The sequence below is a fragment of the Nothoprocta perdicaria genome, unplaced genomic scaffold (genome assembly GCF_003342845.1).
Source record: "Nothoprocta perdicaria isolate Ctin4 unplaced genomic scaffold, notPer1 scaffold_10, whole genome shotgun sequence".
Lineage (NCBI taxonomy): Eukaryota > Metazoa > Chordata > Aves > Tinamiformes > Tinamidae > Nothoprocta > Nothoprocta perdicaria.
Genome location: NW_020454094.1, coordinates 8399771 through 8413123, shown reverse-complemented (window position 1 = coordinate 8413123; position 13353 = coordinate 8399771). Strand labels below are relative to the sequence as shown.

The window sequence follows — 13353 nt, the reverse complement described above, 5'->3', positions numbered from 1 at the left end:
ATGTTTTTGACTTTAAGAGATAAAAAAAACAAACACTATCGGCTCTGAAACACAGCATTTCACAGGAAAGGCTGTTTTATTCCTCATGCAACAAGCCCCAGCCATTCCAGGGCACATGCTTTGCTTCTGCAAAGGCTGTGCTCTTTCCCAAAGCTGCTCCTGAGCAATAACTATCCCACATGCCACCCCAACCTTCAAATCGAGGGGTCAGGTTTGAAAGGCAAGGCTGTTGCAGGTGGCAAGCTCTGGGCTACAACACGTTTCTTCCTTGCACCCCTGAAATACCTGACACCAAAAGCTCTCTTAGATGTTCTCCTGAGGAGAGCTGAAGGTCTCCAAAGCTCTTGTCCTGGGTTCAGGCTGCCCACCCAGAAGCACCAGAAGTCTGTCTGCAGCTCACTGGTCACTCTCCACGTTTAATCCCAGAAGAACAAGCACAAGATGAATCCTGACCAATCTCCCACATTCCCCTCCAGAAATCTCTTGATTCTAAAACGCTACCAACTGGGTGCTCCTATTCCAGAAATAGCCAAAGTGGCTTTTAGATTGACTTCTAAATTTCAGTCAGCCTAAGTCAGTCAACAGGCAGTGAGGAAGAGTTTACTGCAGAGAAAACTCTCCCTCTGCTGCCTGCTCTTTCAAATTACATCTCCCTCTTTCTCTCCTTATGATAGCTAAAACATAAGGATGTGATATTTGATGACATTAGAAAATCACAATCAATGTCTTAATTGCACATCTAATTAAATAATCAACCTCACTAAAATGTAAATGCAACTGAAACCAGACATGGCAGGGGAAGAAAAAATAAAAACAGGAATTATAGAGCTGTAACTGTTTTTTTGATAAAGAAACCTGGGAAGGAAAATTTGCAGGTGCTGTGAAATACAGCAGACATAACAGCCTTCAGACACAAGCCAGCTGAAGTAAGGACAACTGTAGCAAACTATTCAGCATTTCTACTGTAAACACAGATAAAGAAATCATGTGCTTAACTTGTGACAGTGGAAAGTTAGGTTAGACACGTGGAAACCAGTTAGTGACAAGCGTAAGTGAGCATGAACTGCCCGAGGAGCCCACAAAACCTCCATCCCAGATAAGCTTTTAACAAGACTGAGTACTTGCATTTTCCAGGGCTGTTTTCGAGGAAGATGGATGGTGTGTAGTTATCTCCTCACGTATTGCTCAAGCCTCAGCTCTATTGGTCCATATCTACATCATTCTAGAACCTGTCTCAACTAGGAAACCACATAACTAGTCCATGCAAACTCTGCACACAGCCTTAGCAGCCTATTAACGATGCTGGTATTGGCTGAGCACTGTCACCTCTTGGGGATGATTTCTCTAGTGATAAAGATAAGTCCCTGTGGATGGTCTGCACGTCATCCCAGCTGTGAACAATGCAATAGCTTAGATCAACATGACAGAACTTGCGTTACCACCTCAGGGTAATGGTGACAACAGGAAAACTGTCTCTGACAAACCTGTTCTGTGTACCACAGCTCCTTTCTCCACAAGGAACTTTGAAGACACCAGTCTTGGCATCCATTTGTCCTCAGAATTCAGGCCTCCTACCCTGACCTTTCCCCAGCCTAAATGAGCTCTGTCAGGACACAGTGCTGGGCTGATCTCCCACTGCCTCAAGATAAAGGGCTGGACGCCCCTCAACCTGCTCAGGGTTGATTTTCTTGCCCCACATAATAGCTTAGTTATTACAGAGAACAAAAAAGTGTGCTTCAAACGATCCCTTCCCTCAACATTAACTCACCATCCAGGTTTTCATTTTATTTTGCCTTGCATGACTTTACCCTACAGAGTGATACTCTGCATGGACTTCAAGACTCTTCCCTTTCTAGTTGGAGGTAAGACCCTTTCACCCCCCAAAACAGATCAAGTCCTACAGCAAAACGAACAAGAAACCACTCAATGATTGCTTGTGTTCAGTGCATGGTCATATATATTTACTGCATTACCACTAAGCACTGCCAGAACAGAACTATCGTGACATAGAGCAGGTTAGGAAGGGCCCCTTGTGCTCCTCACCGCAGCACTCGAGTGCTTTTAACAACACTTGGCTTTCTCACAGCAGTCCTGCAAAGCAAACAAGTGCACGTCCCCTTACAAGCGAGGAATAAGGACCGAATCGGGTCATGACCACTGGCTCCTTCTGGACAGCCCTTTCCAGATAACAGAAACTTGATTTCTCAGAGTACTTGAGTTTCGAGCATAGCAAACAGTACCAAGTCTAGCCTACAGCTACCTCAGTTGCTGCTGTCATGGCTCATTTTCAGCGTCTCAAATAACCAGAAATCAAGCAATGGGTCACAGGATGAGACCAGAGAGAAATCCTTTTCAAAAAGCACCATTAAACAGCTTCTCCAGCAACATGTAACAGTGTGACAGAGGAATGAGAGCTAATAACTGTATGGATCAAAGCCCCGCTACCTCTGCTCTCTCCTCTTACACTTCTCCAGTTGCTATAGATATAGCAACTTTCAAGAAAGCATGAAAATAATCTTTGTGCTACCCTACCTTGTGCTTAATGACCACTGGCTGAAACAATTTGCCTTTCTCTGTAGGTGGGAATAATTGTGCAGATTTCTATTTCCTACTGAGGAGGGTAATTGACTAATGAACCAAAACACCCCATAAAGAATTGTTATAGATGCCATACGTGCACATTCCTCTGTGAGGCTTTGCAGACGCTGTTAGCGGATGCAGTGAGTGAGAAAGAAGGGGCACCTTCAGCGACAGGGAAAAAGGCAAGAACTTTAATGTTAAAAAAAAAGTTTTATAAGCATTTGTAGCCATTTTGAAAAGTCTATGCACGACTTTTGGATGAAAAATATTCCACCAGCCAGGCTTTGGCTACATAACTGACCTCTTAGCAGCCTAGGTCAGCTAAGTTGCCTCTTGGGCAAGTCTGTGACAAGGACCAGGGCAGCTCAAATACACACAAATTCAGAGCAGAGCAGCAGGGAGCACTCCTAAAGTCCCCACTCTTGGCTGCTCCGAAGCCACCGAAGCCTTTGAATCTCCCCTGAAACTCAAAGGAAGCAGATTCAAGGCAGGGTGAGAGGGGGGATGATTCTAGCAACTGTCTATAGTTGCGTATTAACTAGCTATAGCACTGCAAACTAAATAGGGTGACTTAATTATGATGAGTAACATGAGTCCGCGTCTCACAGCTACGAAGTGGCGCTTGCTTTAAAGGAACTTCCTCAAACAAGGCCTGAGAAAACTCCGAGCGAATGCACCAGGCAACGTACGGAGGGATTTGCGCACAGAAAACAAAACTGGATCCTTCATATAATCTCTATACAAAATATTCCCAAAATACCTTCAGGCATTTCGATCTGTGGCACTAAGAGGATAAACAGAATAAAAATAGGAAAATTTAAATAACCTACAATAAAGCTTACTAGTCCAAATAGCAATTTCACAAAAAAAATGTATGTTATCTTGAAAGATGACAAGGTGCCTATTAAACAATTGCCAAAAAACAGAGAAATGGAAACAGCTAAAATAAGCTCATCTTTTATATAAAGTTATATTCTTCTTTATAACACACTGGAGATAAGAAAAGTTTAAAGCAACGACCAAGCTGGGGCTAAACATATAAATCAGTTCAAGGTTGCGTTTAAAGTTACCAAGAGCTGCATAGCTCTGTTGTCTTCCCTTTAAAACAGGTCACGAATTTCAGGTTGCAAGAATGGTGGATTTTGGAATGCTCCTTAAAAAAAGCAAAACAATTTTCTGGTGTTAGCTTTTAGAAAGTTGTAATGAGGATAGGTTCACTTGCAATTTACTGTCTAAATAAGCTCCGGAAATCCTATGGGAAAGTTGAGAAATAATCTCATTTTAGAACAAACCTGCTTACAGAGTATACCATGTTTTCTTTAAGTGTTACTACTTGAACATTTGTCAGAAAACACAATTGCGTCTATGACAGCTTCATTAAAAAGCATGAATCACAGATAAATACCATTCTTCATAAAAACACCTAGCACTTTCTAGCATCTTTTAATATCTACTGCACCAGTGTATGGGGGGGAAAAAGGCAGTCCACGTGGGGCTGCAATACAGTTTTCACAAATTTGACTTCAGTGACTCTATCTAATGGCAAATACCTCTCCCAGGCACCTCTGGTCGTGCTCTGAAATCCACGGGGTCCCACGAGGTGGCCGAGCTCTGGACCCTGTGGGTTTTTGCAATGAGTGAACGCTGCAAAAAATAGTTACGGAGGCTGCGGGTGCTCTCGCTGCCTTCTCAGGGGCTTCGTCCCTGAGAGAGGTCCCATTCTTTGCGCCCACAGGAGACTGACATATAACAACTTTCATAAACAGAGCTGGTTTGGGAGTAATTAGAAGCAGAAAGGGCAAAGAAGCCCATTTGGAAGCTGTTCACTAGCAATGAGGAAAAATTGCTTTCTGATTTCTAGCCTGGGTTTGTTCATAACCAGTTCAGACCCTTCTGCTCTTGCACTAACATTAACCTTCAGCTGTAAGCTTCCCAATATTTACTCCCCTGACCTATTAGCCACTCTCAGTCTGCTGAGATAAATGAACTGCTCTCATCTGGTCTCATCTCACTCATACCTGACAACACTACCCCAGGGCCCCCTCACCTGTTCTACAGCCCATTCTCTGAGGACTTTTCTTTTGGAAACACCACCCACCTTCTCCAGATTGTTTCCTATATGACATGAGAAATATTATGAAAATACAGGCCCACCTGGTCCATTGCAGTATAGCACGGAATAGAAGAGAACATGGTACTTGCATTTTTACTGATTTTCCATTTGCCATCCAGCAGCACTTTACACCTTCAAACTTATCTGACAGCCTCACACACTGCTGAATGAAGACCAAGCAGGCCTGTAGCTACCCAGAACACTTCCCTCTTTCTTCCCCATCCAAAATAGTTTAAGCTATTTAAACAGGATTCTCCTGGTTTTTGCAGGATACTGCTGTAGGCAGCAGGGACCACATCTTACAACCCTGGAGGCACAAGCCACCCCGCAGAGCAGTAACAGTGGATGTGCAGCCTTCCACTGTCCAGGAAACCAATACTCACATTCCCCCCAACCCTTCCAGCATCTCACACACGTGTGCTCAAGTGGCACAAAAACCTAAAGCCACCTTTGGGATCCCACCTCAGCTTTCTGCCTATGTTATCTTTATGTGACGTTGCTCACAAAGGATGAGGCTGTCAAAGCACATTGGAGAGCTTCACTGTAGAACGTGTATCCAGGACCTTGGTGTCCTCAAGTTCCTTTGAGCACAGGATGGATTTAATAAACCCGGCTTGCCAAGCAAGGCCACACACGTTTCCTTATGGATTCACAGCCTGCAAGAGGAAGAACATCTCGTGTTTATCATGCACAGGATCCAAATGAAACCCAAGGGAAGCCACCAAAAGGTCCTTTCAGTAATGCCAATTATTAATAACGACCCAAGCCACAGCTTGGCCCTAAACACACGTGTCTGATGACTGTCCTCTTCACTACATCAAAAAAATTGTTACAGCTCTGAATGCAAGCTGACGATGGACACCTTGCTGGCATAACGTGGCAAGATGAAACCCCTCCTGGCCTGTCTTAAAAGGATATTTCATGGATTGTAAGAAAGGGGTCTGGATGCAAAGAAAGTAAATTCTCTTTTCCCCCAGAAACGAGCTCTCTTCTAATAGACGGTATTTATTTGCTCTATCACAATAGCGTAGATTCAGTAAATAATTGATATTAAAATGTGCAAAAACAAAAGTATTCTATATTATGCACTGCCTAGCAATAGTCTCTCTCCAGACACTGCATAGAGCATAATTAGTAGTATTGTGAGCTCCAGATGCCATTTTTATAATCAGGGTGGGGGAGCAGCTGTCTTAATTAAAAACAGATGCTGAATACAACAAGACTCCAAATTCAACTGCCCCTCCACAACTCCAAACACTAGTGGAAGAGCATAGAAGGGAACCTCTGTCTGGAACCACACAGCTTGGAAAACAAGAAAAAAAAAGTGAGGGGAACAGCACTAAAACCCAAATTGTCATGTACTAAGGCCACTTTTCCCTGCTACTGCCTTTTCCAGAGAGTTATGGCATTACTCAGAGCATTTGCAAACGCTGTATTAATAGCTAATGCTTCATCCCTGATGCCCTGGTGACCACCGAGCTGGTCGGCTCCTCCCGAGTTTTGTACTTCATAAGCCAAAGCCCCCTGCTATCTCGCCAGTGCAGCGCTGCAGATTGCTTCAGCAATATAGAAACCTGGGAAATATCCCTTCTGCCCACACAGAGCCTTAAAAATAAGCGTGTGAATTGGGCTCTCCCAACAGGCAATGCTCTTTCCAAGAGCTGCATGGGTGGCAAGCAGGAGGCCCCCTCACCCACCACAGTCCCACTCGGGACAGGGGTGACCGACCTACTCCAAAGCTAGATAGATCGTTCTCACTTTTTCCAGGTTCCACTTCTGCAAAGAACAAAAACCGAAGTGAGCCAAATGGAGCCAGGGATAAAAAGGCAGCATTTCTGGGCAGACTGTCTAGGGACAGGGAACCCAGGGACCCTATGAGAGATAAAGTCATTTATCCACATTGGCAGAGCACTGCTGCCACTAACATCTTCCCCTCCCCTCAGTCGTGCTGCAATTCCAGTGGCAAGGAAGGAGGGTTAATAAAACACCTTTGCCTTCAGAAAACAGCCAATCTCTCAGAATAAAAATATTTTTCACAGGACCATGAAAAATTTAACAGGAAACACTTCTCAGGTCTAAGATAGACGCTCAGTCTGAAGAGGGAAGAGGCCCTCCCAAGCAGAGCACTGCTGCTCAGCAGTCAGCACACCCTCTTCTAAGATGTGGAAAACTTAGGTTAAAATCCCTGCAAATCAGGAACTACAGCCCTAATCCTCCTCTTTATTTGGGATTTTGGGATGTACTCTAGCTTCAGCTTTGCCTGAGAGGTCCCTCATGTGCCACATCTCAGTCTGCAACACACAACCTTGGTATCCTTCCCCCTCTAAAAAACAACCACACAAAACCAAACAATAAAAACTACTTACCCCAAACCCACTCAAAAACACCCACGTTATGGGACGGGAGGCTTTGCCCTCCATTCATCTTCCCTCCTGAGGTAACACACTTGAACATGAAGTCCAATCTGAGATATACTGGCAGGCAACTCGCATGCATCCCAACACATGCATGTACCAATGTCATTTCAGATGGCAGGGGGCAGGAGCAGGTATTTGGACCAAATTTCATTTCTTCACCATTTTTACGTGCAGTGCTGGCACAAAGTCAGAGATGTGGAACATGTGGAACTACATAGGCCAGGCATTGTGTGCACAGACACACACACGTCCTGCCTTTTCTTTTTAAGAAAAATCAATGGAATAAGACTTGGAGTAGAAGTCAATTACGCCTGGAATCCCATTCAAAGCCTACATTATAATTTTGGCTCAGAGATGTGCAAAGTTTCTGATACAGAACTGGCAAAGCAAAACTGTAATTCTGATACTACTACAGACTGAGTAAAGAAAGTGTCAAGTATATCCCTGGTACTGCACAGTTACAGAAGGCTTGGAGTGAAGAGAAAAAAAATTAAAATAAACTGGCCTAGCAGGAAATTAACTATTTTCTGTGTTAATTCTTTAAGAAAACTCACTAAGCTTTGGGGGAAATCTTTGTTTTGTTTTTGCACACACTGTAGTCATGTTTCAGCACTAGCAACTGGAAGAACTTTGTTTTCGGTAAGCGACAGGGATAGTCTGAGTTCCCTGATACTGGACACCAACACTGAAATATGTTTTAAGTGACCAGAAGCAGAGTGTTAATGCACTGGCGTATTTGGAGAAGCTCACGGAAAACCCTCTTGACAATTAAGAACGTTTCTAGCTGCTCCGGTCATTATGAAAAGCATTTCTGATCAGGACACTGCTTCATAAGAGATGCATTTCTCAATTTCTGTGTAATTACCCTAAAAAGCTCAAGCCTGCTGATGTTTCCCTCCAGAGATTAGAGTATCCGCAAGCCACTCAAAACCACCAGAGCAGCATTAAGGGCCACACAACACTTTTCTTGTGCATATACATAATTACCTGTTCATTAGCACACAACTGCTACCATTCAGTGTAAAGCAGGTTAAAAATGATAGTCACTCTCAGGAAACCTTAGTAAGGATACATAACCTAAACAAACATACATTTTACTCCTATTTGTATTATTTGGCAGGTAAAAGAACCTTTCTGTACTCCAACTCCAGAGTGTGTCAGGCAAACCTCCAAGAGAGGCAGTAAGAAGTGACAGAGAGAGGTGGTTCAAGCACCAGGAACAGTAAATCTAGACCCAAAGGTGCTCCACAGATCCCCCCATCCCTGATCTCTGGGGCGTTTGATTAGCAATGCCAGTATTTCTTAAAGCTGAGTATAATCCTCCTATACACAACAAGTAGAAATAAAGGGAAGACTTCTAACTGGAAATGATTTTTTTTCCCCTCTCTCTGAAGAAGAGCTTCTAATACCTCTCAGACAGAGTACACGGTGCTGCAGTTGCTTCTTTGCCACTGTGTGGGAGGCCTTGGAAATGCACAGCTTACTCATCTTCATGGGACTGGTGAAAAGACACCTTGGCAACAAAGTTTAGGGGAAATAAAACGCCAAAAGCAAACAATTGCCGGCACTGCAGAGTTCAGGAAGGGGGGAAATCTCATCTCTGAGTGACTGATTGAAAGAAAGCATGTCCTCCACCAGCCATCTGGGCTACAGCACAGCAGTTTTAATGATTAGTTAAATTTAGGGGACCTAAATTCAGCTGTGGGGAAGGGCACACACAGACATCTCGCAATCAGACTAATAACCAAAACAGCATCAGTTAATGCCCCACTTCTGTCCTCACTAACAGTGAAAACTGCCCAAAAAGGACTCAGCTTCCGAGGATCCAGCTACGCACAAGGGCAATGCTGGAGGTCTGCAGCACCACTTTGCTTTGTCTAAATAAAAATAGGGCTTCACACTTGACAGCCACCAAAGCTTTTTAATTGAATGCCTAATGGCTCTTAAATATTTATAGGGGCTTGATCAAAGGCGCTGACTGTTTAATTACGGGTATGGAGAAATAAGATTAAGACTGGTAACTGTGTCTCCTACTCCAGGTGCTTATCATAATCCAGAGGAATAGTGTCATGAACTCTCCAAATACAACTGCCATCTCAATACGTGATCTAGCTACACAGCAGGCAGGAAGAAAAGACATCGTTATTTTACAGGCAAAGACTAAAATCAAACTACTGCTATAAAATGGCATATATAGAAAAGCAAAGGAGGAAACTTTGCTTAGAGGGCTTTTGTTTCAAAACCATGTAAATAGTTGTATTTCAGCTCTTAATATACAAGAGGAAAACGCTGCACAAGGTGTTTTCTCATAAAAAAACAATATAAGTGGATAAAATTCCAGATCACAACGGCCTTTTAAATGTTGAAAGAGATGGGAAGAGAGTCAACTTGATGATTTGATGTTTTTTCTTCTGCATTCTACAACAACTCAAATTTCAGTAACTTTACAAGTCACACAGGCATCTCCACAGCTCAAAGCTATTGCAGTTAAAGAGGCTGTAAGTTGGACAGATAATAGCCCTCTGTGTTGCGATTTGGAATCAAAGCTCTCAGAGGGACCGCAGCAGAAGAACTAACAGTCAAATCTGTCTTTGTAGACAAAGTTCTAAGTGTGAAGGTGAGTTATTGAGTCATTCCTCTCAGGGTTAGCCTGATTCTGGCATCATTAAGTTTCCTTTTTTTTATAAGTATAGAAAGAAAACTCGCTAAATAGTAGAAAAGAAGAAAAAGGAGAAAAAACTATGCATGCTACCAACTAAGCCTTTTTTTACGTGCACAGTTACAAATCTCTGTGCCATTATATAACTGTCAAGTCTTAATTAAAATACTACGTTTCTGTGACTCATGGTGCTGTAGGATGCATGTAGATTATTCACATGAATATTAATCTCTTCCCAGGTAGGAGGACAAATTGCTCAGGGGATTTGTAATCACATACAGAAACTTCTTGGGTGTCATTTATTCAAATTCCAGCCAGATTTTTGTTCAAATTCCTGCCCAGATCATTAACAATTAAGAGCCATTAGAACCATCTCAGTAGCCTATGTGAGAGGAATCCAATAGCTCAGATCAGTGAGCTGGAGTTTCAGGAGTATTAATATGAAAGAACATTACGCACCAAGGAGCCCGGAGCACAGGGATAAGAGCTGGAGGCACTGCCCTGAACATTGAGGACATAAGGACCTGCTCCAAGGGCTGGGGCAAAAGAGGGAGACAACCCTCCTCAAGGATTCCTTCTAGATAAGGACAAAAGTTAGGAAGAAAAACTATAGACTAGTCCTTACCTAAATGTCCCCCAGAATCACCTGAAACATCAGATTTTTCCATCATGCGGCACTTGAAACCCAGATACCTCTCTGGATAATCTGCATTTCTGCCAAATAAACTTTTAAGATGAGCTGCTGATGCATTAAATGTAGAAAATAACTAGCAGAGAAGCTCTTCTACATATGACTGAATGCAGAGATGAGCTGGGATGCAAAGGCATCTTGGAAAACTGAAATGTTCTTCCTGATAGCTCAGAAGAAAAGGAGCAAGAGCTGCCAGGCAAACACTAGAGAATTCAGGAGAACAAACCAATATTCAGAAAATCAGTAGCTAGAACAGGCTCCAAGAAAAAACATAGTTCAGAAATCTGTTAACAGTTACTGACAAAAATAACATCTAGTTTTCGTTTGTGTCAATATCCCACTGAAGGGGAAGAGAAAGAACTAAAATGAGAGGGCAGTTCAAAACCACCACAAGCTCTTCAGAGGGCCTGGACCTCAAAATAGGCATTTCTTCTCGATACAAGTTTTTAAGAATGAGCACAAACATTCAGGAATAAAATCAAAAGGCCAGAGAACAAAATTAAACAGCTAGCAGAGAACATGCAACATGACAAAGAAATACAGCTGCTGCTTTCAAGAAGCTATCATTAGACGGCATTAACACGGCTGGAGCATTTAGGGCTTTGTTTCAGTCTTCGCTAAAAGTGACAACTGGAGTCAGACAGCTGACAGAGTTAAATATTGGTTTAAAATGTTTAGCAAGCTATAAAATACGCTGTGGTAGAGGCAAACAAATCTGAGACCAAATAGAGAAAGCAGCTATTTCTGAATCAGTTGGGCCTCATGAACTGGCATCCTCAAGTACTTAGGTTACAACGCTGACAGTCGTCAAGCATTAATACTTAAGAACTTGAATAAGAGGCAATGCACCTGCAGATTTGAAAAGGGCTAAGCTAGCAGTTATCCTTAAAAAATGGGGAGAGAAGGACTTCAATAATTATGAAAGATAATTTGACTTTTCTTCCCCCCGGGAGTTGAAGAGTAGAACAAATAATTAAGTCATCTGTAAATCATATAGAACATAAAAGAGAGGGAAGTAACAGTTGGCATGGTTTCATCAAGAGTAAAACTGCCAAATGCTTTAACCTTCCTTCTATGAGAAGGTGAATTACTCTTAAGAGGTAAAAGAGCAGAGGAAGTGTTACAGCCTGCTTTCTGAATGAAGCTGCCAACATCAATGCGAACATACTGGAAAAAAAATACAATTGGTGTATTTGACCAATACAATTTGAGCCCAACTTGAAGAACGTAGCAAACAGGGTCCCAGGGACAGCTCTGGCACTGCACAACCTGGCAGGATGGGCACGCACAACTTCTCACCCGATTTGAAAGATTTGTAAGCACACAAGATGAGGAGAAGACAGAGCACAGTGTGTTTCAGGAGTGGGGAAAAACAGTTATGTAAGAACAAATGCAAAGCCTTGCACAGATCTAATCCAACCCAGACACAGGCTAGAGAATGGCTGACAAAGCCTTCCTTCAGGAAGGGCTCCGAGCTCTTCTCATCAAGAGTTAAGTGTGTGACCAGCTTTCCTCCGTGGCAAAGGGGCACCTCACACCAGGGCACCTGGTATGTTGGGATATCAGGATCAGAGCCTGCAGAACAGTCTTCCCCACCTTACCATGCAGCTCAACAGGCTCTCTATGGGGCTTCTGCATCCTTTGAACATTGCACTTCAAAAAAGAGACAGTCATTGGTTAAAGAATACCTACCATACTGACAGATAAGAAGGTAAAGGGGCCACTTAGCAAATACAAGAATGAGAAGGAGACTTGGTCCTCTATTAGCAACAGCCCTTCTCTGCTGTCCAGAGAAGGGATCAGCTCTGCTCTACTACAGCTGGTCCCATGAGAAATGGATTTATACAGAACAAGAGAGATCCAGAGGTTAAGCAACGCCTTTGGACAGCAAATACAACTAAACCCTGGAACAGGAAATTTGGACAGAGTAGTTAGGCACAACCAAGGCACAGCAAAGCCTGCCACGGTGTGGGAAGACTGATCAAGGATATTTCAAGCTCCATCTCAAACTTACGTCTTAAGAGATATGAGCCATCTAGGAGCTGGTGGCTGAAGGGGAAAAAAAGAAACCAGTAACAAAAAAAAAAACAGTATGTGAGACACTAGTGTCAAGATTTTATGAATATAGTATATGCTCAAATTGGCTGAAGTTCTGTTGAGTGATACAATGCTGATTAATCTATACATTTCTATAGGAAAGCAGGTGTAACGCCTTCAAACAGCTTAGGTTTTCTATCAGTAATCTGCTGATTACTTGGAGCACACAGGAAAGCCTGACCACGCTGCACGGTGAGTAACACAGCTTCTGACCTCCACGTTCCTGCACAGCTCATCCACAGGATGCGACTATCTGCCTTGATCTTCAGTCTGGATCAACCCATCCTTGCAGCCTCATCCTAGGTACACAGCAGCCTGGATGATTAGTTTGTCATTGCAAATTTTGCTACAAAAGTGCTGTAACGCCACCTCAAGGCATAACCTCCTTTCAGTTCAGGAGAAATTCCAGGTTTCGAGTGATGCTGGAACATCTCTCAGCTTCTGACAGTTTCTCTATGTTCTCTCAGGAAAAAAATAATAATAAAAGAGAAAATACTACCCAGGGAGAAGCATTACTGAATACCTTGCCCTTTCTGGCATGTTTGTGCTTCTGTAACACACCCAACTAAACCATTTTGCTTGCACGCACTACAAAATTACAACCAAAATTTCCTTTCTACATAAGATGCTGATGATGACCTTAAATACCAGTTATCAATGTCTTTGGTTAATTCCAGCAGTTTTGATCCAAAGTCATTCTCTCAGAAGTGAATTAATACAGGAATTTCAGATGGGAAAGAAAGAATTTACAATTGGATAAACGAAGGGGAAAAAGAAACCAAAACAATCCACTCCC

The 13353-nt window shown here is 42.8% G+C and overlaps 1 protein-coding gene across 1 annotated transcript in view; it reads right to left on the bottom strand.

Moving 5' to 3' along the window:
• UNC13B (unc-13 homolog B) overlaps positions 1 to 13353 on the bottom strand; it is a 172996-nt gene that overhangs the window by 110021 nt on the left and 49622 nt on the right. The window lies entirely within an intron of this gene.